The sequence below is a fragment of the Vombatus ursinus genome, unplaced genomic scaffold (assembly GCF_900497805.2).
Source record: "Vombatus ursinus unplaced genomic scaffold, bare-nosed wombat genome assembly UNPS02014818.1, whole genome shotgun sequence".
Classification (NCBI taxonomy): domain Eukaryota; kingdom Metazoa; phylum Chordata; class Mammalia; order Diprotodontia; family Vombatidae; genus Vombatus; species Vombatus ursinus.
The window spans coordinates 62,500,636-62,526,994 of NW_020954596.1; the positions used below are offsets into that span (position 1 = coordinate 62,500,636).

The 26,359-nt window shown below is 38.3% G+C and overlaps 1 long non-coding RNA gene across 1 annotated transcript in view; it reads left to right on the forward strand.

Annotated features, from left to right (window-relative positions):
- Nucleotides 1-4,115: 4,115 nt before the first annotated feature.
- Nucleotides 4,116-26,359, forward strand: part of LOC114023492 — a 41,684-nt gene continuing 19,440 nt past the window's right edge. Inside the window, exon 1 of the long non-coding RNA XR_003566802.1 lies at nt 4,116-4,202. This is a non-coding gene — a long non-coding RNA (uncharacterized LOC114023492). The remainder of the gene's footprint in view (nt 4,203-26,359) is intronic.

The window sequence follows — 26,359 nt, forward strand, 5'->3', positions numbered from 1 at the left end:
TAAAACATGGTAATCATCTTCTGTCAGAGAGATTATAGACTTAAAATGTAGACTTGGCCATACATTTTTGGATGTGGCCAATATGGGAATTTGTTTTACTCAACTATGCATATTTGTTAAGGTGATTTTCTTCTTTATCTAAAAATATTCAGTGGGGGGCAGTGGGAAGGATAGATAATAAATGCCTATAAAACAAATAAATTAACAAATTTAAAGAAAAATTCCCAGTGATCTTTTTTTTGTTGACAATTCGTTGTGTTATAGATATACAGTCATGAAAGCTCTCCAACATGATGTCTTCCATACATTTGTTAGGCTTATACTAGATTCCTTAATAGATGCAACATTAGATAGATGTCTATGTTTGATGAAACTAGCTATCTAAAGGAAGGCCTCTAAGTCCATTAGATGAATTCACTTTGGAAGATTTATTGGGAGACAGGACAAAGACAAGAGTCATACATAGTGAAAAACCATGGATGGTTAGTTATCTGTATTGTGGGAGGGAAAACCTCTATCAGTAAGATCTCAGATCTATCAAGGTATTGAAGAAATATTGGTCTCAAGGGGGAATGATTGGATTCATCAGAATGAATCCATCACCATTACCAGAAAAGCAACTGAAAACATCTTTCATGCTGACAGTGGGTCAATAATGTCCTCAGTGTCTATGAAGGACAACAAAGTTCCCCTAGTTGCTTAAAAGAGTGGAACCCAATTTAGACTGAAGCTATGTCTACGTGACACTGAAACAAGTATTTAATTTGGTCATTTCTCTCAAAAATATGTTAATTCAGTGAAAAAAATCAATCTAGCTGACTGCGTGGATATGACCAGATAGTTCCATGAAAACACAGTCCTAGGTATGAAGAAGAATCAAGTTCTTCATATATTGGCTCAGATTTGAATTGCCTTTCCCTTCTGTTAGATTGTAAACTTGAGTGCAAGAACTGTGTCTTATTTTATATTTCTTTCCCTTGTTCCTACTATATTACCTTGAACATAGTAAGTGTTCACTGAATATTTGTTGAGTTGAACTGATTTTCCTAGAATATAATATGTGCCATGTGGAGCTATGTCAGAGGAAGGCGAGGAAACAAGAAATCAAAGTGTTAAAACAGATTTACTAGTGTTTATTGCATAGTCCAGATCCTGGATTTATAACTCGATTAACTGAGGACTCTGAACAAATTTCTTAATTACCTTCTATATTAGGGAAATCTATTTTCTTGTGAAATAGGAATAAGGATAGTCATGACTTCCATACATCACTGGGAATTCAATGAAGCAAGAGAAATTAATTTACTCATCTCGGTAAAGTACTTGGACCTCCTTGGGTTAAAAGTACTTTTAAAATTAAGAATTAAATTATGATCAGTTCTTTATTATTCACACTAATGAAAGTTGAGGGAGAATGTGAATAATACAAAACAATTGATTACTCTAAATCATTTATTTTGGGAATTGAGTCACTCTGTCATATATACTCTCACAACTTCTGTTTTGGACTTTGTTGTCCACAGCCCAGAACGCCCCTACAAGGAAGTAGGCAAAAGTTTCCAGGATTGCCTCCTTTATTCAGGAATGGATACTTCAGAATCATCTTCTCTTGGAGATTTTCTCCAATTTGTACCTGCATACATCTTGTTTGCACATAATTGTTTGTACCCTCCCATTAGACTGTGAGCTCCCTGAGCGCAGGGATTGCTTTTTATTTTGCTTTTCTTTGTATCCCCAGGGCTTAGCGACAGGCACCTGGTAGGTAGGTGCTTAATAAATGCTTGTTGACTTGACATGACTACTGTTTGAAAAGTATATAATATTTAGGAATATTTCAACTTTGTACCTTGATTCCTAAGACTGGAGTAACATGCTGTCTTCTATGCTTTCTTCTGCTGAAACATGGTTTCGGATGGTTAGATCTTAGGAACTTGTAAATATGCTACAAACATTTGAATTCTTTATTTTGAGAACTAACTGCCAGTACAAATTTAAACAAATAAACAAAAAACTCTGATTCATTCCTTTTTTTTTTAATCTCTGGGTGAGGATGAAAACGTGGAAAAGTACTTTAGTTTGGCCATGGTATGGAGGCACTAAACATTAGTTTTTCTTCTTCTTCTTCTTTTTTTTTTTGGTTCAGTCCACACTTTCCAGGCTGCCTTGTCTTTAATCTTGCTTTTTCTCTGGGCTTGGGTCCCCCTTCGAGCCTATCTGAATCATGTGTGACAAATCATCTTAATTACTTGTGGGCACTCTATTTTCCTTTTCTGAAATTTTAGCAAAGGTTACCAAATAAACCTCCATGGGGCTCTATCCCTTGGAAACAGCATGGAGGCACTAGCAGCGGCCCTAGGAATTTCAAAGTTAGTTAAAAGGCACAGGAGGAGCTGGGGAATCGAATAAGAAGCCCCCCTGGTTTTTAGCCCAAAGCAGTCACACAGATGCCACTTCAACTCATTTTATTTTGCACAGGGCAGATTCCTCATGCATTTCTGTTCTCCTTGTCAGGGAGAGAATAATTAAAGATACAGTTTTTACTCTACACTTATAGTCCTCCTTTCCTTGAAAGATCTCTAAATGTATTAGGAGCATTGATTACAATACAAGGAGGAAGGGAAGTGGGAGATCAATTAATCAGCCAATCAACAAGTATTTATTAAGCATCCACTTAAGTGCTTGGTGCAGAGGACACAAACACATAGTGAAACCGTCCCTTCTCATAAATATAGATTCTAATGGGGAAGACAATAAATATATGCTGAATAAAGAGAAAAAGCACTGCATTCAAAGTAATTAAATACAAGGTATTTTGAGAATGAGGGGATGGCATTAGCAGTTGGGGGAGGTGTCAGGGAGGAAATAAGCTTTTATTAAGTGCTTACTATGAACCAGGCATTGTGTAACACAAATATTACCTCACTTGATCCTATAACAACCTTGGGAGGTGGTGCTATTATTATCCCTATTTTAGAACTGAGGAAACTAAGGCAGATAGAGATCAAGTTGTACAACTACTAAGTGTCTGAGGCCAGATAAGACCTCAGGTTTCTTGACTCCAGGTCCAATACTCCATTCACTGTGCCACCTAGTTGCTCTCCCAAAGGAGGTGTCACTTGAATGGGGTCTTGAAGGAAGAGAGGACTGTGTGAGGTGGAAGCAGTGTATTCCAGACATAAGGGATGGCCAGAGAAAAGACACAGACATGGAAGGGTCAAAAATAGGGAACAGAGAGAAGGCCACTTTGGCTGAATCAAAGAGAGCAAGACGGGGAATAAAATGTCCATTGGCTGGTTGGGGCCAGGTTGTGAAGGACCTTAACAGCTATACAGAAGAACTTGAACTGGCCTGCTCCTGGTCACACCATATAACCCTAGTCAAGCTGATAGAGATCTCTGACAAGGTGATGGCTTCATGTCCACATCACTCTTTTCCTCACCAGGCAAGGGGCTTACCCTTGGCTTGGCCTGTTTAAAAGGAGCTCCATCTAAAGGCTGCCTTTTATGTGGGGGACCTTTGGCCAGGAAGGCCTCTGAGTCAGGCCGAAGAGAGTGATCTTGGTTGTTCTGCCTGGTCTGATGGGAGATCATTAGGAGCACTGAGCTGAAACCAAGGAAAAGGGGGGAAAAAGCCTAAAAACCCAAACAGGCCGGCACAAAAACCGTCTTGGCAGTGATGTCTATTAGTTGTTGGTCTCATCTCCTAAGGGAGGTGGTGAAAGACTCGTTACTTGAGACTTTTAAACTGGGCTTAGGGAAACTCAGAGGATTGGGCTGCAGGGAATTATATTGGTGTGTCTCTAGACCTTGGGCCTGCCCAGGAGACACATTCTATTTCTAATTGGCTGGCCCAATGGTAGGCCCAGTTAGCAAAGGTTATATCAGCAGTTCAGTTGGGGATAATTCTGTGGGCCTAAGTGATTTCTGCTTTTGGAAAAGGGAAGAACACATTTATAAATACCACTACGTGCATCACATGCTGTGTCATTTATCTTGGCATCTTCTGTCATCTGCTCAAAGGGATTGTTGAGTCATACATGGAAAATTTTGAAAACAAATTGCACAAAATCCTGTTTGGGTGGTAGTTGATGACTTGAGAAATCTGTCAGAGGAAGTCTGAGCTGTTGCAGGTAGTTTTTCCTGTCCTGGTACACTTCTTGGAATGACTGAATCTGTAGAAAAAATGCTGTGATGAAGCAGACTGTGAGTAGGACCACTATTTTTAAAAGCTCTATGCCTAATACTTTCAGCTAGTTGTCTGAACATTTCTCCAGGGAAGGGTTTTGGGGTGCAGTCAGTAAATCTAAGGTTCTTTTCGGCAAGTGGCTGATATAGGAAGCTGTGGTAGGCTGTATCTTCCTCTAAAGACAGAAAAAGTAGAAAATTCTGAAGATGCAGACATGCAAGCATCCCTTCAAATAGTGATAAATTAGAATGACAAATCAATACCTCCCCTAAGCCTTATGGGACCTACTTTAACACATCATAGGGTCTAAAGTTGGAAAGGAACTAGATCTTGAGGTCCAGCTCTCTCAGAAACTGAGGCCTAGAGAGGGTAAGTGACTTGACTAAAGTCATGGAGCTACTTAGCAAGAGCACTAGGATTCAAAACTAGGCCTTCTGACTCCAAATGTGTTCTTTCCCAAATACCCCAGCGTCTCTCACATAGGACTGTCATTTCTCCTAAGGAGAGAGACAGCTACACAGAGACAGAGAGAAACACACACACATGCACAGAGACAGAGACAGAGTTAGAGTGAAATATCTCATAATTCTAGAGTACTTTACGGTTTATAAAGTGCTTTACTTGTTTTTTTCCCAGTAATTCTCATAGTCCTATAAGGTAGGTATTATTATAATATCCATTTTACAGATAAGGCTATAGATTAGGAAACCGAGCTGAGAGAGGTTAGATGATGAGAATGGTCACACAGCTAATTAAGTGTCTGAGTCAGGATTTGAGCTCAGATCTTCTCGACTAGTGAGAGAGAAATAGAGACAGAGAAAGACAGAGACACAGAGACAAAGACAGAGATATACACCCAGAGAAACAGAGACAGAGACAGACAGATTGACACACGCACACACACACAGACAGAGACAGAAGAGACAGGGAGACAAAGACACACACACCTAGAGAAATAGAGACAGACAGACAGATACACACACACACACACACACACACACACACACACAGAAGAGACAGAGAGGCAGAGACAGAAACAGAGAGACACAGAGACAGAGACACCTCCCCCGAGAAGTAGAGATAGAGACAGATACACCCACCCACCCACACACACACACACACACACACATAGACAGACAGACACACACACACACAAAGACAGAGACAGACAGAGAGACAGAGAGAAAGAAAGAGACAGAGGCAGAGAGAAATGGGGCAGGGAGGGGAAGGGAAGAGAGGGAAGGAGAGAAGGGGAAAGAAAGGAAAGGGGGGAGAGGAGAGGAAAGAGGAAAACTGTCTTCTTGCCAGAGTCTGTTCTATAGTGTGGATATTTCTCAGTTCTATGCCAAGGGACAGCTCAGTATTTAAACAAGGAAACACTGCCCTGTTGGCAAAAGAAAGCTGCCTCCTTGACTCAGATATATGGCCTTCTATTACTGCCTCAGATTTGCTGTTCTGGAGATGGACATGTGGGGGAAGGGTGTATTATTTTGCACTCAGTTCCAAATAGATGGTATAGAAGATTAGTTTGTATGTCTCTTGGTGGTTTATGTGGGTCCAAGGTTGTTTGTGTGTACTTGTTCCTCCAGATTCTGGACAAATCACATAACAGAGAAGAGGAAGGGGGCAAGGCTAAACAGTGCTGCTAAGGTCTCTGTCTCTGATTCTGTCAGCTGAGTCCACTTTCTTATTCCTGGCCCTACCACAATCATCCCCAAACAGCAGGCATTTGCTGCTCATGACTTTTTTCTCATAAACCAGGTGACCAGGAGCTCCAAAGGCCACATTTTTTGGACCTTTTCTCTTTCTATCTCTCATACATCTAAATAGCATATCAGCTGTTTAGAGGACAAAATATATATTTTAATGGTCAGTGACCTGAACTCTATGTCATGTCCCTTATTTAATAAACTCTAATGGCTTCCTATTTACCTCCCGCAACAAATATCAAATCCTCTGTTTGGCTTCTAAAACCTTTCATAACCTGTCCCCTTCATACCTTTCCAGTCTTCTTCTACCTTCTTCTCTACTCTATGATTCAATGACAAGAGCCTCTTTTCTATTCCTTGCACATGACACACTATCTCTGGTCTCTAAGCACATCTTCATTCTTGTCCTCTGTATCTGGAATGTCTCCATCCTCATCTCTGCCTCTTGGCTTCCCCTGGATTCCTTGAAGTCTCAGCTAAAGTCCCCCCTTCTGCAAGAACCTTTCCTAGGCCTTCTTAATGCTGTGCCTTCTCTCTGCTCATTATCTTCAACTTCTTTGTATGTTTTGTTTGTACATAGTTGTTTGCATGTTGCCCCCCCATGTTTGACTATGAGCTCCTTGAGAGTATGGGCTTTTTTTTTCAGCCTTTCTTTGTATCCCAAGCACTTAGCACAGTGCCTGGCACCTAGTAGTCCCTCAATAAATGCTAGTTGACTGACTAATGTGATGCTACCTCCTTTACACTAAGACCAATTATAAAATGTCCACATTTTTACCTTTTACCCTTTAGAAGAAAGTCATCTTCTAAAATCATCATAACTTTAAAAATTATTTAAATTGATTTTATTTAAATTAAATATACCTTACTAAAGTAGCTTCTATGGTTGTCATTCTATAACCTAAGTTTCTAAACTTTTAAAATATGAAACATTCTTTTCAACTGTCTTTCTGTCTTTGTAACTGTTAACAAATAGCATCATTTTTTACCTTGCCATTTTTTGGTATTTAGTTTTTAAATGAACATTTTCCCATTATTAAGCATTTATTTTTTCTCCCTTCTACCTCCTCCCAGAAAAAGAAATACAAATAGAATTTTTGTAGAACTTTAAAGCATACTGATCACTTTCATCACAACACTCCTTTGAAGTTCCATGAGCATTATAATAACCTTAAAGGAACAAGACCTTCTTCTGGTTTTATTGTAGGAATTCTTTGGCAAGCAAAGAACCAGGATGAAATTCTGCAGATGAAGTAGTAGTCAGAAAGGTATTATTTACTAGGAATTGGGATTGTGGAGGAGATGAGATACAAGTTGACTCTTGAAAGATGAGTAATAATGGATAGGCAGAAGGGGGGTAGATTATCATAAAAGGGATAAAAATTAATGAAAACCAGGAGGACAAAAGAAGAGCCCTGGTCAAGCTCTCGTTAGGCCTTCTGTTGCATTTTTGACCAACTGGGGCCTCCACAGGCCCCTTGACCTTGTCTTTTAGGGTCCTTAACTCTAAAACTATGTTGATCTTTCTGTGTCTGTGAAGAATGATGGCTGGGGGTTCAGGCCAACATTGGAAAGAAGAATCTTGGTTAAGTGAGAAGATATTTAGGAAATATTAAGTGCATTTCACTCAATACATTATGTGAGAGATAATTAATAAGATGAATTTAAATCTGTTTTAATAATATCTTATTTTAGCAACATGCATAAAAGGTATTCAGAAGGCTGAGACTACATATTCTGACATGTTTGTGAGTATATGTCAATACATACATTATAAGTAAATAATATTTCAATTGCTCAAGAATCCACGATTTCACTGCTGCGGATCCTTCACCAATGGCAATTGCAACCCCTCTCTGCCAGAGTTGATGCTCTTCATGTATTGCTGTGGTTGAAAAAATCAATTACCTGGTGGCCAGTCTTCTCATGATCATAGATTTATTTCATCATAAATTTAGAGCTGCTAGGGAACTTAGTAAGGTCACTTAGTCCAATCCCATTATTTTTACAAATGAGGAAAATGAGGCCCAGAGTGGTGAAGTGACTTGTCTAGGTAGTAAGTGGCAGAACCAGGATTTGAATATAGGTCCTGTGATTCCAACAAAATTCACCTTACTTATTAACACCTTATTACACAGTCTTGTTTAAAAGTCCTTCTGTTCTGTTTAAATGGGTTTTACGTAAAAGAAAAAGAAAGTATATCCGATTTAAGAAGCAAGCTTGGAAGAAGCAGGGGTCCTGTCAGACCGATTAATATTAAACTTAAGAATTTCGATGCAAAGTAACCTTTACATAAACAGTGAGCTTCATTCACTGAAGCCTGGAATGAATGATATACGACAGAGTTGCCAGGACAATGACTGTGTTACTTTCTTCAATATTTCCCCACACCTTATCCCAATTTTTAGTAGCTCTCTTTTGCCTTTAGGATCACATGAAAACTATATAAGCTTAGCATTTAAAACCATGTATAGTATGACTTCCACCTACCTTTGCAGATTTTTTTTCAGATTATTCATCTTTACATACTCCATGTAGCCAAACTGATCTACTAGCTCTTCTCAGAGCACCACATTCTATATCTCCTGTGTATGACTCTTCAAGGGCTGTACTCTATCCCTGAAATTCACTCCTTCATCACTACTGTTTCTTTAGATCTCTACCTTCTTTCAAGGTTAGCTCAGGTGTCACCTCTTAGATGAATCATTTTATGATCCCTACAGTTGTTAATGCTCTGTCCCACCTCAAATCATCTTGTATTTACTAGTCTGTATAAATATTGTAGGTCCCCAGTAGAATAAAAGGTCCTTGAGGGGAGAGACAATACATTGTGTTTGTATTGCTAGTACCTAATAGAGTACCTCTCATATAGTTCATGTTTAATAAATTTTGGATTAAATTGAATTAAAAAAGATCATCAATGTGATTTTGGCAGACCCAGGACTCTGGTCTAGCCCTAGGATTATCTTGCCCGCTCTTTCTCTATCTTCTTTTGTTTTGTGAACTCAGAAGGAAAAGTAGATATGGTGGCAGCTTAAGGCCTTTCCTGGGATAGAAAAATAGTTCATTTCCATGTGGAAAGAGACTAGTTAGTGAGCACCATCTAGTATCATGAAGAAGCCATGGCATTAAAATTAAGAGTCCTCATTAGAGCTTGCAGCAAGGCAATTAATGCTGACAGCTGCTGCCACAAGCTGTCAGCAGCCTAGGGAGATGTTAACAAGCTTTTCAACACCCAAAGCTTAAGTGAGAGAATGTTAAAGGTTATACTTAAGGAAGAATAAGACAAAAACTCCAAATATAAAAAAAATTAAATAATGATAGATGTAACATTTTAAATTTAGTGATAGAAGGCACTTATGTGTACTTTGAGGTTTGCTTTCTTTTAAGTTTTGCTCTAAATTATATCATCCCTCAAAAATGTTATGCAACCCGTGGAAATCAGTGTTCAGTTAAATCCTTCTTCATGCATGTATGTAAATGTATCTGTCTGTGTTTATTTTCCAGATCACTGATTTCATTAGTGTGGGGAACTTCTGGTAAGGTAACTCCTACCAGTGCAGATTGGGAACTGTTCTGCAGTTCTGAGAACACTAGGAAGGTAGGTGACTTGCCATGGTCAGTCAGTATAAGCACAACTGTAGGAACTGAACCCAGGTTTACTGACTCCGAGGTTGACTATGCCATGTATAGTGCACTAAAACATGTGATAAATGCTCTGAGACTCAGCTTTATCCTTAGTGAAAAGTCTAGATACTTGATTTCCACAGACAAAGCCTTAAGTATTCCTTTCTATCCACCAGGTGATAGCTATTAGAATTATAGGTATGATATCTAAAGAAAAAATAGTATATCTATAAAATGACATAAGAGGCCTAAGGAATATAGTAAGGTAATAGAAGACATTGTGACACGTAAGTGTTTTGTTTAAATGTGTGTGTGTGTGTGTGTGTGTGTGTGTGTGTGTGAGGTGGGGGGGTAAGGTGGATAGAGGAAAATTTCTTTTTTGTTTTTGTGACTGTGGGGCTAGTGGGAAAGTTAATCTGGTTTCAGAAGTGTCTGCTATGAATTTGGAACAGAGCCAAATATATTTGGGCAGGGAGTAGAATCCAATTTGGTCTCATTCTTATTCAGAGACACCCTGTCTTTGCCTGATTGATTTTTGCATATGCTTTAGGTGGGCTCTTCAATGGCTTTTGATCCCTCTTTTTGCTGCTCTGCACTTTTTCAGATTAGTGCTTCATTTTGCCCTAATCACAATTTCTCAATATCCCCTGAATGAGACAGTCTTGGAACAGGTTTTAATTTGATTTCCCTATGAGGTCTCTCTGCAGTGTTTTGGTTTGGGCTCGAGGCTGCCCTAGCGCTCTCTATTATGGCTAATAGTAGAGCTTGGTCATATTTAAACCAGTTTTTCTCACGTAGCACTTATAAAAAAGCAAGGTTTGGAAGCTTGGGGATTTATTTAGCAAATAGCTCTAGCCAGTGCTTCCTTAGTGCCTTTCTGAAGATAATTCTTTCATCTCAAATCGACTTCCATTTTTCGGAATGGAAAGCATCCTGAATGCTCAAATAACCTGATGCTTTTCAGGTGTGATTCCAGCAAATTGTTGTTTGCATTTTGCTGTTTTGGAGACATGCTTAAGAGCTTTGTATGTTGCTGTTTTACTAACATTTCAGCACTCCATTCCCAGCTGAATAAATAATTTTTTTTTTTACCAAAAAAAAAAACAAAAAACCAAAACACCAAAGTAATGAAAGGTTCCTAAAATTATTTATGTTGTGATACTATAAACCTAACTTCATCACTTAGAGCGTGATAAATGAATAGTTTATAGATTCATCTAATCCTATTGTATCTATGTAGGTGTATATAGATGATTGCATTCAACTCAAGAGATCTGTTATGAAGGGTCTAGGATATGCAAGGCACTGAGGTGATTTGTAGTTTGATAAAATAAGCTGTTAATGGAAAAAGCCGTAAGATGACTTTTTTAAAGTAGATCATATTAATCAATCCAAATGGGTACTTTTTGTTACAATGAAGCAGGTTGGTCACTCTTTCCTGCATAATACTCCAGTGATGGAAGCCTCACAAGAACAGGAGGAAGCTATTCTCAACTCTAGTACCTTGACGCAAAGGGTTAGCCCGGAAGGATCACATACTTGGTATTAGTCCTACAGGCAAGTGGATCTAAAGATGGGGAGGGGTACAGAGTTGACATCAGGTCACAGGAAGAGTGCTAGGCCTTTCCAGCCAATGAACAGACTGACTACAGGAACGGCAGAAGAATTCTACCATATACCTCCCTTTGAAGGAGTGTGTTTGTAGATGTGTACTTAGTATGCAACCATAGTATATGATGCTAATTGCTCTATCTATATGACCTATTGTTTACATTATGTTTCTTTGCCCAATTATGTATTTTATGTCTAGTCCTGTGATTGTGTTGTTGTAGGAGCTTCTTAGGGAAGAAACTCCTTTTATCAATTTAGATTGGCAACTGTTATGTAGCCTAGAATTAGAGAGTGTCTGAAAGCATTGAGAGGTTGATTTGTCCAAAGCTGGGATGTGCCAGACACAGGACTTGAACCCAGCTCCTCCTAACTGAGGCTGGCCATCTATTTATTATGCCATGCCTTATTTTACAATACTATGGACATGCTATTGCTATATGAATGTGAGGCTTATATTTCTTGTATTTCTGTACACAACCTGATATGCAATACCATATTTTATATATTATATGAACTCTTTGTACTTAGAGGAATTTTGTTATAGGCTTAATTTGCTTGGTGTCTGTTTCTGCATGTACACGTGTTTTCTGCATGTGATCATGTAGGCTATGTGGGCAAGAATGTACCAGTGCTTTCATGTGCACTGTTTAATTGGATAATTAATTGTAAGTACTGACATGCCAATTAATGAATGCTTAGGATATATGTTACATTACGACATCCCTGTCTACTCTGTAATTTTTAGGTCCTAATGATTCTTTATTAGGGAGTGGGAGTGGTGGGATTTATGGGAGTAGAGAAATTCTGCCTTCATGCACATACATGCCATTTGGGGACCTCCTGAGACTGAACGTTTAAAAAGGAATACTTGGGAAGCCTGGAGGATGAGGAATTTTGCAAGGAAAGGGCTCTTCATCCCAGGAATTTCCCCATTCCTGCTGTACCACAGGCCATTGGGATTCATAGATATTGAAGCTGTCTCTTCCCTCTTGCTTTGGTCAAGGATAAAGTAGTACTGGCCCAGGAAGGTTTCATTATTCTTGTGGATGCCAGACTTAGGACTCAGTGTGACTATGCCCTGCTAATCCTGTAAAGTTATTACCCCTTTCACATTAGAAGCAGTGACTGCTGATTCCTGAAGACTCAGTTTCTGGAGTGAGAATAATTGCTTCCAGATCTTGGGAGCAGTGCCATTTCTGTCTTTCTGTCTGCTTGTCTTTGTATTTCCAGCCCATAGTACTGTGCATGGCACATGGTAAGTGCTTAATAAATGCTTGTTGACTGACTATCTTGATGGGCAGATATCTAATATAGTTTTCTATTCCCTAGATTGAACACCTGATAGCAGTGGTGTAGGCCTGAGGCTGGGCCTCAGGGCTGAGGCTAGGCTACATTCAACAGGCCTTTATCTCTGGATACGCTTTGGAAAGTAGGATTTTAGAGAGTTTGCTATTGATGTATTTTCATGATTTTTATCCTGCTTTCTATTTTAAGTAAAAATTATCCTTTTCATCACTACTGTGTGATATGTGATTCACAAATCAGTTCATCATGGGAAAGAAATTCAGAGGGAACATTAATTTGAGTATATATAAACCCCAAACTGTTTTAGGTAACCAGAAATTATAGGATAGTTCTGTTATACACAATCCAATGATGCTGACATTTAATGTTTTTTGAAACTACTGCTTTGGAAAGAGGGAGTTTATGTCACATAAGAAAATCAGTCTTCCTTTCCATCCTTCCTTCCTTCCTCCCTTTCTTCTTTCCTTTATTCCTCCCATAATATTTATGAAGCACCAATTATGTTCAATGCTCATTACCTTATTGTAATGGTTTACTTACTAATTTCTCTTTTTCAATTTGTTTATCCAAGATTTCTTGCCTATATCTTCAGACACCTTAGAAATTCTGCTGCTTGGTTTTCTATGTCCTAGTGGGTCAAGTCAAGCCCATAAACATTTATGAAGTACCTGTTATCTGCCAGGCAGGGGGATATGAGGTGGGGAGGTTGCTAAAAACAAACTATAAATAATATTTGTAGTCTTAGAAGGGACCTTAGTGGTATCTGGTCCAACTCCCCGCCAAAGCAGAAATCTATTCCTAACACATCTAACAAGTGGCCATCCAGCCTCTGCTTGAGGACCTCCATTGGTGGAGTAGGTATCCTCCATTTTTGCATAGCTACACATTTTAGGAAATTTTTCCTTTTTTTTAATCATGACCTAGGTCTGCTTTTTGGGGCCAATCTGAACAAATGAATCTCCTTTAATTATGCTAACAAAACATATTTAAAGATAGTGATCATTGCCATACTAAACCATCTACAATTAAATGTTCCCAGTTTTTCCAACTGATTCTCAATGGATTCTTGAACTCTCATTCTGTTTTTTCCTCCACTGGACACACTCCAGATTATCATTGTCCTTTTAAAAAACTTGGTCCTTAAATACTTCAGATGTAATCTGATCAGGCAATGTACAATTGTTACTCCCTTGTTCTGTTTAGTTGGCTTCCATTAATGCAGTCTAAAGTCCCATGAGCATTTTTGCCTTTGCAGTTCATTTTCTGAAAACAAGAAACAGAGATGCCCATCACTGAAACCGAATTGGGTTTTGTCAGAAGTGGAGAAACATACATTGAAATTTTCTTTGAAGCTATTGGAAGATCACTGTGTCACTTGAGTGATGGATCGTGGGTTTTGTGGATGGTCAGCTTCAGAGGGTCGAATCATGTGGACATATTAGCCCAGGCCAGGACACAACACAGGTAACTTGCAAGTGATTCAGAGGGGAACCCACTCGCCACCATTCTATTTTTATTCAGGAGTCCATGGAAGTGCCCAAGATAGTGATAAAATATTTCTAGTTTATGGATGAGGGCCAGCTCTTACCACAGCAGGTGAACAGCCCCACTGACTCCATTCCCTGTGGAGACCACAGAACTAGAAAGGAATTTACACCTCAGGACAGAACAGTCTTCAATGAGATTCAAAAGAGAGGCGGCAAACTCACAACTGCACAGCAAAATCAAATCACAGGCAGCAACAACGTGGTTGAAGAACAAAGGGAAAGTAAAGGACTAGCCAAAGAAGCCTTATCTACCCAACCACAGAAAACCTGAGTGAAGAAAATGAACTTCTCTTCTCCCACTGGACCATTTGTGGGGAGGAGTCATTCAGGAAATCCACAGTGACAGAAAAGTAAGCAGGTTTTCTGAAAAAAGAAAAAAAAATGAACAGAAGTGCCTTTTGATATATAGATGGAAGTGAGGACAAAGGGAAAAACGGTAACATACAGTGGAATGCTTTTCATCCAAAGATCTCAGAGCAGTTTGAGACTATTAATAGTAGCTAAATTATCCTGATTTCATTCTTTTGTGATGTTTCATCTTACCTCATGCTAAATATTTCATAGCCCAATATATTGGTTATTCCTTACCCACCTCCATTATTGCAGATGTGGAAACTGAGGCACAGAGGCCTTGAGTTAACACATGGTGTGGAGAAGAGAAATAGGAGTAGAGCACTAATTATAGAGTTATTATTGTTATGTTCTGTAAGAATGAAAAGGTAAGGGGCAGCTAGGTTGCTCAGTGTTTAGAGCACCAGCCCTGGAGTCAGGAGGACCTGAGTTCAAATCTGGTCTCAGACCAGACACTTGACACTTACTAGCTGTGTGGCCCTGGGCAAGTCATTTAACCCCAAATGCCTCACCAAAAAAAAAAGGTACAGCCAGTGGGGGCTCATTAAATCTACAAAAGTAAAGGGTGACATTCAGTTACCAATCTAAACAAAGTTCAAGAAAAGGGCTCAACATGTTTAAAATAATTTATAACTAGCTTGGTCCTCTTTGAAAATGAAGGATGATGAAGAAGAAGAAGGTTTTTAGTTCTTTGACATACATTGTAACTGATGTTCAAAATGGGCAGCATGGCCAAGTGGATAGAATGATAGGCTTAGAGACCAGAGTTCAAATCCTGCCTCAGACACTAGCTGTATGACCCTGGACAACTCACTTAACCATCCTGAGTCCCAGTTTCCTGAACTGTAAATGGGATGATAATAATAGCTCCTACTGTGAAGATTAAGCAAGAAAATATATGAAAAGCATGTTGCAAATTGTAGAGTGCTATTTAAATGTTAGCTGTAACTTGTGTTGTATTATTTTATTAAAACTATTAAAACATGCACACAGGGCATCTACCTTCTTAAGAAGTGTGATTGGAGTAGGCTTCTATGGTGTTCATGGGATTTTGCCCATTTCCCTTTTGTGCCGGTTCTTTATATTTACACTTCAACTTCAGGCCCTCTCCAGCATTTTGTTGCTGATCAACCTTGAACAAAGCGATTGTCATAGCCTCTACCCATTCTGAGGTAGGAGCTATTGCTGCTTCACTGAGCATTGTCAGTGACAAACGGTCCCCAATTCCCTTTCTTTCAGGGCTTTTGAAGAATCCAAGTCATTTCAGTGCCAGGGGACCCCATTTTAAAGTAAAGAACACTCCCTCAGGGGTCACTAGGAGCTGGGCTGAGAGGACTACAGAGTGTGAGCTGAGTGAGGGATGTATTGTGGTACAGTGGCAAGAGTTCTTACTGGCTTTGGAACGAGAGGCTTTGGGTTTAAATACTGCTTCTGACACTTTCATTTTAACTTGATCACTTAACCTTCCTGGGTCTCAGTTTCCTTCTCTGTCAAATAGGCAGGGGTTGGGGAAAGGGTTAGATTAGATGACCTCTGAGGTTAGCTCTATGATCTTATGATATAGGTCATTATAGCAACTATTAACCAGGATATGAAACCTGTATGATCTATATTTACTTTAGCCAATAGAACTCAAGGTCTATAACAAATGCCATTTCAGGATATCAGGAAAAGGACAAACACGATTACTGCTGGAAATAAAAAACAACAGCCCACAATTATATAGCACTGTGTGGTTTACAAAACACTTTCTTCACAAGAAGTGAGGGCATTAATGCGAACATCATTGTCTCCATTTTACAAATGAGGAAACTGAGACTCAGAAATGATAGTATTATGGCATCAGAGATCTAAAGTTGGAAGGGGTCTTAGATGTCTTCTAGTCTAATCTTCTCATTTTATTAGATGGAGAAACTGAGGCCCAGAGAGATTAAGTTACTCGCATCAGGTCACACAGGTAGTAATCTCCAGAGGTAAGATTTGAAAATGGGTTTTCTTAATCTAGAGCCCTTTTCCATCCTTCCATTCTGGAATTCCTTTTCCATAGTCACATGGCTAATAAGTAGTGAAACAGGACTCAAAACTGGGTTTAATAATACTGAAGCTGAAGAAAAAGGATTGAAGCAGAATAACAAGAATGAAGCAGAAAGAACAGATGGAGAAGGTCCCCAATGGGAGGAGGAGGAGGATTCAAAATCAAGGGACACTGGGGGTGTAAGAAGAGGAGCTGGAAGAGGCAGAGAAGAGGAAGCTCTCTGAGCCTTCTCCAAAAGGGAATGGAACTGGGACTGGGTTGAAAATGCAGGGAGTATATATATGTATGTATGTATGTATGTATGTATCTATCTATCTATCTATCTATCTATCTATCTATCTATCTATCTATCTATCTATCTATATATACACACACACACACACACACACATATGCTTAAGTAAAGATAAATAGCTAAAATTAGGCAAGAGGTCAGTAAGACAAGGCAAATGGAGGGAGAACGTTTGTAGTTTGCTACGGTATTCAGGTCAAGACCTAAGGAAGTGAGGAAGAAAGCTACAGCTCCGTAGCTGAAGATCACACACAAGTCATCTGCCTTAGCAGTCCTTCACCAGGGAGCTGCTATTAAGAACAAGGAATCGAGGATCTTTATTAATCGGACAGTATGGAGAGGAGAACTATTATTATTATTATTATTATTTTAGGCTATACATATACATTCCTATTAAACATATTTTCACATTAGTGATGTTGTAAGTAAGACTTAGAACCAATAGGAGGAACCACCAGAAAGAGGAAACAAAACAAAATAGAAGAAAAAAATAGCAAATAGTATGCTTCGATCTGCATTGAAATTCCATAGTTCTTTCTTTGGATGTGGATAGCATTTTCCATCATGAGACCTTTGGAGATGTCTTAGATCCTTGCATTGCTGAGAAGGGTTAAGTCTATCAATGTTAGTCATTGCACAACGTGGCTGTTACTGTGTACAATGTTCTCCTCGTTCTGCTCACTTCACTCTGCATTAGTCCATACACGTCTTTCCAGGTTTTTCTGAAGTTCTCCTGCTCATCATTTCTTATAGCACAATGGTATTACATTACATTCATATACCACAACTTGTTCAGCCATTCCCCAATTGATGGGCATCCTCTCAATTTCCAATTCTTTGCCACCACCAAAAATTTATTTTTGTACATGTGGGTCCTTTTCCCATTTGTGTGATCTCTTTGGGATACAGCCCTAGAAGTGCTATTGCTGGGTCAAAGGGTATGCCCTTTGGGCATAGTTCCAAATTGCTCTCCAAAGTGGTTGGATCATTTCACAACTCCACCAACAATGCATGTGTTCCAATTTTCCCACATCTTCTGCAACATTTATCTTTTTCCTGTTTTGTCATGTTGGGCAATCTGATAGGTAGGTTGTGGTACCTCAGAGTTGTTTTGATTTGCATTTCTCTAATCAATAGTGATTTAGAGCATTTTTTTCATATGACTATAGATGGCTTTAATTTCTTCATCTGAGAACTGCCTGTTCATATGCTTTGACCATTTATCAATTGGGGAATGACTTGTATTCTTATAAATTTGACTTAATTCTCTATATGTTTTAGAAATGAGGCCCTTATCAGAGTCACTGGTTGTAAAAATTCTTTCCCAATTTTCTACTTTCCTTCTAATCTTGGTTACATTGGCTTTGTTTGTGCAAAATCTTTTCAATTTAATGTAATCAAAATTATCCTGTTTGCATTTTGTAATGTTTTCTATCTCCTGTTTGGTCATGAATTCTTCTGTTCTCCATAAATCTGATAGGTAAACTATTCCTTGCTCTCCCAATTTGCTTATAGTATCAGCCTTTATATCTAAATCATGAACACATTTTGACTTTATTTTGGTATATGGTGTGAGATTTTGGTCCATGCCTAGTTGCATACTCTTTTCCAGTCTTCCCAGAAGTTTTTGTCAAATAGTGAGTTCTCATCCCAATTTTAAAAATACTGGACAATCATCAACAAATACTAATATTTCTATGCACAAAAAAAAATAAAAATTACAATATGAAACTATGGATCTACCATGCACGGCTCATTCTCATAAAGATACATTAACTTTAACATGATGGTACCAATACTGCCCTTCTTTTCTGTGAGCTCTTGCCCTTTTGCTCTCCTGAGCTTCATTTTGTGCATTTTTTATGTTTCACTGAAGCTTTCTCTTCGGCTCCTCCTTGTCCTCTTTTATCAAGATGACACAGCAACTGGACGCTGAACAGAAAACATTGGCTGTAGGAGCTTCTAAAGGCACTGGGGGTCCTTCCAAGTCCATGACCCTTGGTCATGGAGGATCCAAGATTCAAATTTGGAGTGCCAGTGCCCTTTGTATAATGTTGGGTCCTACTGAATGCTGGGAATTAAATATTAGTTGGGGACAGTTTTACATTTCCTATTCTCCTTGACTAAAAGAGGAATGGCCATTGGAAGGGGATACTAAATGACCACATCTTGTCTTTCTTGGGTTCTGGAAGATATGCATGTAGGAAAAGTCATGGGTTCAAATACATGGGAGATGTCTTATGTATTGTTTATTCCTGTGATTGATACTATGAAGGGCAGCATAGTGGTGTGGATAGAGAGCTTGCCTTGGAGGTGGTAAGACCTGGGTTCTAGTACTACTTCTGACACATACTGGCTGTGTGATCCTGTGTAAGGGACTTAAATTTTTAATGGTCTAGGTAACTCTAGTAGTCTCCTCTCTGGGAACTCTGTGCACCAATGAAATCACAGGTCTGATAAAACAAACAAACTGATAACATGCAAAATGAGTAAAATATAGTATACACTTTCAAACCATGCATGTCTGTTCCTGGGGGTGGGAGTTCCACGGCTGGGACACAGTGAAATATAGCAAATTCAGGGAGGATATAGAGTTTCCTATAGTTGGGGACTAATCAATAATTTTCATTGGGCAAATAAGCACTAACTATACACTTAGATTAACGGGATAAAGGTAGCCACTGATGGAAAGGTAGGAACAGAAAGAGTGGGAACAGAAGGGCAATGACTCTTTGAGAACCATTGAAAGATTGACATTTCCATATCACTCAATTTCCTCTCTCCCTAGCAGAGCACATAACTTCTCAGAGTTTGGAACTTTCTAGCACCAAGACTTTTTTTTGGTTAAATGTTTAGTATTATCTTTCAAGAAGCAGTGAATTAAGCTCAGACAAATATTCTCTTTTCCTCATCTTGCTACAAATGTCCTCCCCATGACAAAGTGCTTTCAGCTCTAAAGAGGCCAAATCAGATGTCAGCTCACATTTAGTGATGTGTCATTGTGTTGTAGATTTCAAATTTAGTTTGTTTTGTGTTTTACCCTCTATGTATAGTTAACAATTATGAACCATAACATTTTTTCCCCATCATCCTTTCCTTCAAAGATAATTCAAAATAAATAATTTTTAAATTGCTGACTTAAAATTGTTTTCCTTTTCATCAGAGTACCAGAAAGCACATCTAAAGAAAAAAAAGCCCAGTTTATTATTGCTATTAATATATTGATGTTATTACCATAGCAGTCAAAGTTCTCAAAGCCCAAATTAGTTAGTTAATCTGTGGAGTAGTCCTTGGAAACAAGATCTTAACAATCATCATCCTTCAGATGGGCAAATTAAACTTATTAGTATTTTCTCCCTCCTTTAATATTCAAAACTTCTTTTTTAAGAGGGGAAAAACCTCTGAGGGGTTCCATTTCTACTCTTATTAATATCACATAATTAAAGCCATTTTTCAGCATTATAGCAAACAAAGCATATCCCATAAGCATAATACATACTCATGTGGCAGCATAAATTTGTCTCTTTAAATACTTAACAAATATAAGGGTATAATAAGACTTTAATAAATTATTTATAGGCTATTCACTTTTAATTATGTTTTTCAATAAATAGGTATTCCAAAGCACAACGCCAAAACAAGATGACCTAATCATATATAGAACACTTCAGACATGTTAACCTTCTAATAGTAACTGGCCTATTTTATTCCAAATTTTCCTTTCCCATTAGCAAGCAAGCAAGAAAAACATTGAATCATTTAATCACTTCATCTTTCTTATGTTCTATCTGTTAATTTCTTCATAATTCCACTCTTTCGTAATTCTTCCTGAGAAGGATTCAAATCTCTTCTCTAAGCCCTCCTAACTATTCTACCTATTTGACAACAAAGAATGATTCATTAGAATATCTCATCTCTGTGTTTCATTTGATGATAAATTTTTGCCAATTTCCAATGTGATTTTAGCAATATAACCTAATATAATCTATTATTTGATTTTTCCCAGTTTTAGCATGCAATATGTTCATTCCTGAACAACTACAACCCAAGGGTAACATGGTGTTTGGAGTGAGAGATCTTAGCTTTATTCATAGTTTTAGTATATACCTTGATGAGCAGTCTTTAATTAGAAAAGCCAGTTTAGTAAAAGTCATCTGAATCCTGTATTGCAATGCTAGAATTCTATGGTCCATAGTATTTTTATTATAACATACTCACTCTCCCAATCTAGATCAAACTTTGTCTTTGACTCATCTACCATGTCCTAAGGAGTTGCCTGAGGCACCCCAAGGTTAACTGAACTAACTAAGGCTGCACAGTTAGAATCAGAGGTCGTATTCAAAGCCAGATCTTTCTGTCTCAAAGCCCAGCACCCTGTACGTTAAAATGTGATTCCTTTCTCCAGGTCCCCTCTTTCAATACCATAGTTTTTAGACTATCTATAAACACTAACATTCTATGTTGGTATTCTATGTGTGATAGACTATTGGAGAACATTAACATTTTCCATATAATATAAAACCAAATGACACAAAAAGTTTTAGTTAGGCAGCAGTATGTCTTTGCAGGTAGCTTTTCTTTGAAGAGTTGAATAAAGGAGTTGGGAAAGTTTGTTTCATCACTCACTCAAAGATAAGAGGAAATGTCATTTCGTAGTGTAAATGGCCATCTGACCTTGGAGTGCTTATGAGCAGTTGGAGTGTTGAGTATCAGCAAAGAGACTTCCACAAAGTCTTGTATAGTATCTATTGCAGAGAATAAAGAAGAGAAATTCCATAAAGTACTTGATTTGTTGTTGTTGTTCAGTTGCTTTAGTTGTTTCTGACTCTTTGTGACACCATTTGGGGTTTTCTTGGTAAGGATACTGGTGTGGTTTGCCATTTCCTTTTCCAGCTCATTTTAGAGATGAGGGAATTGAGGCAAACAGGGTAAAGTGACTTGCCTAGGGTCACATAGCTAGTAAGTATCTGAGTCCAGATTTGAACTCAAGAAGAAGAGTCATTTTGACTTCAGGCCACCTAGCTGCCCTATATATTGACTTAGAACACCACAAATTAACATTATTTATATCATATCATATTTTTGCTTATTTTGTTAAAGATTTCCCAATTACTTTTTAGCCTGGTTCTGGCCCAACTTGATTTAGGCTGCTGGGAATTTGACACCACTGGTGTAAAGCACTGTGTCTGCACCATAGACAACGCTTTAAGGACACTCAGTGCTGTGGTAGAGAACTCTTTAAGACTACGCAAGTTGCAAAGATGGTGCAGAATGCATGGTTAGAGGGGGTTTTCTCATCTAGGAGTTATTTATACTAATGAAATCACAAATGCAGTCCCTACTCCTTAAGTATAGGAAATCGCTGGTTATTAATATGAGTAATTTCTAAATCAGCTCTTTGTGCAATCAGACCATCGATAGATTAGAACAAAGGTCAAAAGTTAATGCTACATGAAAAGAAAACAAAGCTGAAAAGGAAATGCAATTAGAATAGCTCCAACCTGACCTATTTAAATAATCCTAGCTGTTGATGTTAAAAATGCACAATGCTTAAAAGGACAGGTGTTGATATTGATCACCACAGTTTCTCAGGGAAATTTTACTATTATAAGGCGGTTGCCAAAACAAGGAGGCCAAAAGAGCCCAGAAACCACCTTTGCCAAGAGCTCAGTTGCTCAAAAAAGTGGTTTGATCATCCAAAAAGGAAAAACCAAATGAATGAAGACTGCTTCTTGACCCTGCTGAGGTAGTTCATCAGTACACATATCTTGGGAAGGTATTGTCCTAAGATGGATGACAAGCTGGATCCATGAATGAAGGGGAAGAAGAGGACAAAACTGCTCTGGAATTCTTTTAGGTTATTGCATTTCTTTTTCAATGATCCCACTATGCTTCCTGAGGTACAAGCTCATCTTCTTTTTTGTAAAATCAATGTTCTTTTTGTAAAACTTTATGATTACAAATCATGGAACCCCATAATCTGTAAAGAATAAAAATCATGAGTGATCTTTGAATTGAATTAAGCAATGCATAGAGGGCATCAGTAGGCTGAAACACACTAACAAAGATGATTCCCACAGAAGAAGTGATGGAAAGAATGTTTTCAAGGAAATGTATAATTGGAAAAGTGAACTGGTTATGTACTGGGAGCCAAATACCAGGTAGGATAGTCCTAGGGCTGACAGAGCATTAATATGTTAAAAGTCCTAGGGGAAAATTCCAGTATAATGCATGAATCCTCTGTGGAAGATATGAACAAGGATATTCATGTCAGGTAGATAGTGCCAGTTCTATTATCCTCATTTACATATGAGGAAGCTGAGGCCCAAAGAGGTTATATAATTCATCTCAACCACACAGCTAATACATAGTAGGGGATAAAATTTGAACCCAGATTCTCTGCTTCTAAGTCCATTGTTCTTCCCCTTACATCACAGATGTGAATAATTTAATTGATGTGACTTATATGATTCTATTACTTAATTTCCCCCCCCAAATTTACATACCATGTAAAAAAGAACATATAAACAGCAAAACATAAAAGAAGATGGTACATGAAATTGTGAATTCATATTACTTGCTTAAAAAGCACAACATACATATACACGCCAATGGTTTGGTGTAGAAATGCATCAAATTCTTGGATAAACAAATGGAGATTGGGTCTGGAATTAAGAGAGAGGATAGTACCTGGAGGAGAACAGTGCCAAGCAAAACCCCCAAACCTCCTGATTTTAAAGGGGAGATTAAAAGGAAAAAAGTAGAAGAAAAGCAGAGAACTAGAATCCAAAGGAGTGTCTTTCATATGGGGAATGGCTGAACAAATTGTGGAATATGAATGTAATGAAATATTATTGGACTATAAAAATAATGAAAGAGATGATTGCAAAGACTTCTGGATAGCATGAGCTGATGCAGATTGAAGTGAGCAGAACAGAACCAGAAGAATAATTTATATAGAAAGACAACAACATTGTAAAGAAAAACAACTTTGAAAGTCTTAAAACAATGCAATGACTAATTGACCTTCCAGAAGACTTATGATGAAGCAGGTTGTTTTCCTCCTGACAGAGAAATGATTATCTCAAGGTGCAGAAATCAAGTCAAGAAATATTTATTAAACACCTCCCATGTGCCCAGGCATCATGCTAAACTCTAAGGATTAAAAAAAAGGCAACACAAACAAACAAAACTCCCCCTCAAATTCAACCCTGAAAACCAAAACCAAAACCAAAAACCAATCTCTGCCATGAAGGAGGTTACAGGCTTGTCTGCATGGGCTGGCCTCTTTTCCTGTAACCCATGGACAGAACTGGTTGACTCTTTGTGCAGTTCTGGAGTAGAAGAAATTGCTGTCGTTTTGCATTGAATTTGTTGATCATTATTTGGGCTTGTCAATTTCAGTTTTTGTGGAATAGGTATGTGGGAGCTGTGTGATCTGCCTCCATTCAGGCAGCCATCTTGGTCAGAAGTCATCTCTCCCTTTTTATTATGGATAAACAGATTTTTACTGATTCAGAGACCCAAAATTTAATCTTAATCCAAGATTGTTCAGTTTTCCTTTCTTCCTTTCCTTACTTTCTGCCTTTATTTTTTCATTCCTTTTTTCCCCTTTTTGTTATTTATTTGTAAAATTTTGGATAATGTATTTTATAATTAGTATGAACCAGTAGAGAAGGTAAAACCCAACAAAACTGAGTGGTTTTGATGCAGGTAAGAATAAAATAAAACAATAATAACTCATATTTATCCAATTCTTTGCAGAATACAAAGGACCTTCCTCATAACCTTGAGAGGTGGGTACAATATTGTCATCCCTGATCATCCCTACAAATAAGCAAACTGAGGCTCAGTTAACTTTCAGGTTGGAATGGCCAGGAAGTACCAGAATTGGGACTTGAACAGGTCTTTTGATTCCATGTCTAGCAATCTTTTGACTACTCCACATGCCATGAAAATATGACCTCATAAATCTCTACCATATCCCTGTGAACCTTTCTGAGAACTGCAATTACTTTTTCTGTTTTAAAGATGGAGATACTGAGATACAGATAGTTCAGGGATTTTTTTCCCCCAAAATCACACATCGAGTTTATGATGTAGTCAGAAGGAATAAAACTCAGAAATAAAAACCAGTTAAATACAAATTGAAGACAGTCCAAAAACAGCCAGAGAGGATGTAGGCAAAATCATGGAGGACAAATCTATATTAGGCTATTAAGGAAAAATCCAGCAGTCATCCCTAACTTGACAGGATTACATCATAGGGGGCAATTTCCACAGTTTCCTACAAAACATCTCTTGGCACCACTGTCAGAGACAGAACCCTGTGCTTTATGGACAATTGGTCTGACCCAGTGAGGCAGTACTTCAGTTCTTAGGTTTCTTCAAATTCCTCTTAGCACTTGTATCTGCTGGAGCATTCAGTTGTAACAAACAGCTTGTTTACTATTTCAAGCCTGACCAAAACTAGGATGAATGAGAAAATCTCCTATGAAAATCTCCCTTTCTGATTTCCTACCCTATGGTAACTCAGGTGAGTCATTCTTCTTATTAATTGGCACAAAGCTGTTAGGATGTTTAGCTAACACTTGGTAGCTGACTTGGTGGAGCTTCGTTAAAGAATGTTTCAAGTGAATATTTAAAAGAAATAGAATGACCAATTCAACCCACTTAAAAAATGAGCCCAGTTTCCCTCTCCCCCCCAACTTCTGCTCCCTCATGGTCTTTAGGTAGTAAAATAAATGAAATTAGCTTTATTTCCCATGCTTCACTGAACTGGAGTTTTGGGCTCTGGTGCCTTCATAGATTTATGTGTTAGAGTCTTTACTCTGGCGTCCACATACTATAGCATAATTAAACTTATTGGGTCTGGTTTGCAGTAGTCCTTTATGACATTTGTGGATGAAAGGATAGACACTTGTAGGTTCTTTGCCATTCATAAAATGATGTAATTTGACTGTGCTGAGTCAGACCTACAGAATCCTAGAATCAGTGCAATTCTGCTTCCACCTAAACCAACATGACCTCAAACTAAAAAGTTGAACTTGGTTCTTGATGTAGTAGAAGGAGATAGACTTTGGAGTCAGAGGACCTGCCACTACCAGTATGAGCTTGGGCAAGTCACTTAGTCCATTTTTTTTTTACTTTATGGTAATTTTTATTTATTTTTTTGTTTTCAACATTTACTTCCACAAGATTCTGAGTTCCAAATTTTCACCCCATCTCGCCCCCTCCCCCACCCCAAGATGGCATGCATTCTAAATACCCCTTCCTCTAGTCTGCCTTCCCTTCTATCTCTCCCCCCTTCTCTTATCCCCTTCCCCTTCAATTTTCCTGTAGGGCACGATGGATTTCTGTACCCCATTTCCTGTATTTTTCATTTCTCAGTTGCATGTGAAAACATTTCTTTTTAAACGTTTTTAAAACTTTGGGTTCCAAATTTTCTCCCTTCCTCCCTCCCCACCCACCGTCATTGATAAAGCAAGCAACGAAATATAGGTTATATATGTGCAGTTATGCAAAACACTTCCATAGTAGACATGCTGTGAAAAACTAACTCTATTTCTTTTAATCCTATCCCGCCCAACCATTTATTCTATTCTTTCTTTTGACCCTGTCCCTCCTCAGAAGTATTTGCTTCTGATTACTCCCTTTCCCAATCTGCCCTCCTCTCTATCATTCCCCTACTCTCTTGT